Source organism: Aegilops tauschii, chromosome 6, assembly GCF_002575655.3.
Source record: "Aegilops tauschii subsp. strangulata cultivar AL8/78 chromosome 6, Aet v6.0, whole genome shotgun sequence".
Taxonomy (NCBI): Eukaryota; Viridiplantae; Streptophyta; class Magnoliopsida; order Poales; family Poaceae; genus Aegilops; species Aegilops tauschii.
The window spans coordinates 435659067-435663353 of record NC_053040.3 but is presented as its reverse complement, the minus strand read 5'-3'; the positions used below and the strand labels follow the sequence as shown (position 1 = coordinate 435663353).

Below are 4287 nucleotides of genomic sequence, written 5' to 3'. Positions count from 1 at the left end.
ATTTTTCTTAAGAGGATGATCAGGCAAAGCATTAAGTAATTGGAGAAGCCTCCCCCAAGCTTGTGGGAGACTCTTTTCTTCAATTTGCACAAAATTATATATTTCCATTAAAGCATTTTGTTTCTTATGAGCGGGGAAATATTTAGCAGAGAAGTAATAAATCATATCCTGGGGACTACGCACACAACCAGGATCAAGAGAATTAAACCATGTTTTAGCATCACCCTTTAATGAGACCGGAAATAATTTAAGGATATAGTACTAACGAGTTTTCTCATCATTAGTGAATAGGGTGGCTATATCATTTAATTTAGTAAGATGTGCCACAACAGTTTCAGATTCATAGCCATAAAAAGGATCAGATTCAACCAAAGTAATTATCTCAGGATCAACAGAGAAATCATAATCTTTATCAGTAACACAGATAGGTGAAGTAGCAAAAGCAGGGTCATATTTCATTCTAGCATTCAAAGATTTTTCTTTCAGCTTAGCTAATAACACTAAAAAAAAAGACACATCCGTGACATTTTGGGCTGAACGAATTTTTTTTCTGTCATACATATGACACTTCTATGACGATAATTGTGACAAAACCCGGTATCATTATAGATGTGGTGGGCTCCTACTTCTATGACAAAAAATCATGACAGAAAATGGGCTTTTCGTCCTGGGCGGGCCGGAGACGCAGCTACATGACATTCTTTAGGCCGTCCATGACGGAAACACTACAACAAAATCCCCCCTATACCAACGCATTTGTACCAACGATACTGTAGGATCTGTTGTTTATCCAACCTCCCACCTCCCGCACTTAGAGCTAACCTCCTCGTCCCCAAGCCTTCCGCGCTTAGAGCCAACCTCCTCTCCATAAAATAAATCAAACCTCCCCGTACCAACACCTACCTCATCCGCCATTTCTCTTCCCCGATTCCCCTCTTTCTCGTCTGACTTCCATGACAAGCCGCCGCCACCTTCGATTCTCCCTAAATCCGGTGATGTCCCGCACCGTCGCTCATGGGCCAGACTCCCCCTCAGTTCACTCGTCCTATATTCCTCCGTGGCGACGTCGTCGACGCCGCTGCACGTGTCCCACAGTAACTCTAGTCGACACAGATCGCCGGCGCAGCTCGCTCGCCTCTGTTCCAGAGGTCACTACTCCGCGTCGCTGCTTCCGCCTTCCGGCTCAGGCATCGCTGCTTTCGCCTTCCGGCTCAGGCATGGATCTGAAGCAAGTTGTGGTGTAGGGTGCTGCTCCCTTCTCTCGGTGATGGTCGGCAGTGGAGACGGGCCCGAGGGGAGAGGAGCATGTGGTGGAGCTCCGACCGTGTTCCTCAACTACCAATTGGATCCCGCGCGTGCAGGTGGTTCTTGTGGCTCGCGAAGCCTTCGGCGGCGATGGTGCTCCTTTTGGATTTATTTTGGTGCCCGGCGTGCATTTGTCTGCAGTCGCGTGTGTGCTTGGCTCCTGTGCATGTGTGTGTGTGGTGCGTGCGTGCCTGCTGATTGAAAGTACATGTACAGCCCTATTACACTGATTGTTTGCTACTGCCACTAATTGCTATGCCGATGCTACTGATTTTGCTGCTCCTTGATTCCTATACAGTAGACACATGCTATCGCTGCTGGTTGCTATTGCTGCTGCCACTGATTGCTATTGCTGTTGCTGCTGATTTTCCTACTCCTTAGTACATATACAGTATAGAAGATAATTTGCATTCCCAAATAAAAGTATAAGATCTGTATGTTTTAAAATTCTTGCAAATTGAAACAACTACTTGTTATCTCTTCTCTAATCTTTCTCTGGATCAGATTCTCTTTTATGCTCTCCATTGCAAAAAATTACTCAATATGTACAATGCGTACAATAATAATCACGGAACCCTCTAGCTCCTTTATGATTCCATGGTTCCATGTCCTTGCAATTGTTAGTATTATTTGTTCCTGTGCATGTGTGTATCTCATCATGTGATTTTTCCCTTGCAATTTTTGTGCCTACAAGATGTCAGCTAACAGTCTTTCAGTATCTAAACAAATGCAGTAACTATGATGTTGGTATGAAACTGTCCTACGGGTCAGGTTTCGAACTGTTGACAATAGATGTGCAGATCGATAGATTTTGTTAAAATCATTAACTTGCCTGGCCTGATTGTGTAAGGGATTAACTTGCTTTAATGGTGTGCAACTTCGGGGGCAGATGGAAATGTACAGCTTATGGCATAATCGCAGAAAGTCAGGCAACCCATTCGCTTACTTGATAAACCCTCCCCTGGTTCAGGCCACTAAGGTGTCCATTTCCTTATCTCCTCCTCATGATGTAGCATTCTTATTTATTCCATATCCTTAATTTTTACACTAACTGGTCCAATGAAACTTCGTTAGTTAAGTGTGCCAATATATGTCTATTTTTCCGCTCTTAAGGACATGACAAATGATACATGATTAGGGAGCTGAGTTGTGACCAAAATCAAATCCTCTTGGTTATATGATATTCTACATTGGCAGCAAAGGCACATGGGTATTGTTTGCTAAAACTGGGTAAGTACTGACATAAAATTGTTCATCCATTACTTAGTTTTGCTTTTATTCAGATTGTTCAGCCATTACATAGGTAGTCCCTGATGCATTTCTTAAATATATATTCAGCTTAGTGCTAGTTTGGTCTTGAAGAATTAAATAGTGCCGCATTAAATTATTTTTATTTCCCTGTAAATACCTTGGATCCTACCTTCTCTAGAAACAAAAATCCACTACTTTTTCCTAGAGAAGCCCAAATCTAAAGAAGTGTTTCTTTTCCATGTTGTTTCTTCTGCTGTTGTAAGAGTCTTATTCTTGATTGAGAAATTATAATGTGACATTTTAGTTCTCAGGTAACTACGAAGTTTTGTGTGATGTAGATTAGTTAATGATTTTGAGCTGTTGGTGTTGAGTTCCTTTCTCCTACTACTACATGGCGTTGAGTACATCATACCAAGCATGAGCAGGACGTGAGACACTAAACTAGTTAATGTTGAGATCTTTGGAAACGGAAAAAATCTAATTTTGTGTAGTCGATATTATTGCTTACCTACTCATCATTTAGTTGGTTGCTGAATTCATCTCATTGTTGATATAATATAATGTTTGGATAATTGCTAGTAGTGAATACATGTTGCTGGCTGTTCATAGGGAACAGGCACACACAATTGGCAAAGATAATCAGTCTTTTAACATGTCCTCATACTAAGTTATTTGTCAGATATACATAAGATTATGTCTTTCCCCCAACAATATTTTCTTGCACACGTTGTAATTTTTATGTGGATCCTTTTAGGTAGAGTGCATAGTATGTATATCTTTAAACTTCATATTGAATTTACGCCTAAATAGTATTATGATTTTTCTTTGTAGGTTGAGAATTTCAATACAAGATGATTACTTGGATCTTGGAGAAAGTATGATGATTCTTGGTACCTGGAGGAGAAACAAGACAGTTCCTTGAATGTTTAGAAATTTGATATTTTATTTTATTTTATTTTCTAAGGAGATGATGTACCCCTACTAGATGATACTTCTGTTGTACGTAATGTAACAGATGGTTCCATTGAATAAATATATCATTTTCATTTCTACTCTATCAAATTTTGCTAAAGTTATACCTTGTACCGCCATTCAAACTACCTACTGTTACAAATGATTATATATGGAGGTTATTCTATTTTGCAAGCACAAACAGTGTTATAAATGATTATATATGGAGGTTATTCTATTTTGCAAGCACCAACGCATAGAAGCGTTGCATGAATCCGTTGTTGCTTTGCAACACATTATTTCCTCGATTACCAACGGATCTATATACGCTGTAGTAGACCCTTGCAACGCCACCAACGGCAACACATATGAATCCGTTGGTGTAGACCTTAGCAACGCTAATACAGACAAACGACAACGCATCTATGTGTTGCTGAAGGGGGGGGGGGTTCTTGTTGTAGTGAAAAAACCGTGGTAGAAGCGAGGGCGAGGAAAATTTCGGGGAGTTCCCGGTTACGGTGGGAGGTCGGGGGCCGAGCGATGCACGTTTCTCTCGTACACGTACGCGCGTGTGTGCGAGTCGTTGGCTCTAACTGAACCCGAGCGAGGCCTTGGGCTCTAACTGAACCCGAGTGATTGCACTGCAGGCTACGCGTTACTGAACCCGAGCGATCGATCGATGGCTGTTAACTGAACCCGATCGAGTGATTCCTTCGCTACAGCTGCTAACTGAAGCCGATCGATGCTGCCTCTGGATGAACAGTGAGCGTTGCTGGGGGG

General features: G+C 41.7%; 1 long non-coding RNA gene across 1 annotated transcript; it reads left to right on the top strand.

Annotated features, from left to right (window-relative positions):
* The first annotated feature begins 799 nt into the window (after nucleotides 1–799).
* LOC120966584 (uncharacterized) lies at nucleotides 800–3709 on the top strand. Its single transcript, XR_005760613.3, has 2 exons — nucleotides 800–2535; nucleotides 3388–3709. It is a non-coding gene; the product is annotated as an uncharacterized lncRNA (long non-coding RNA).
* The last annotated feature ends 578 nt before the right edge of the window (nucleotides 3710–4287 follow it).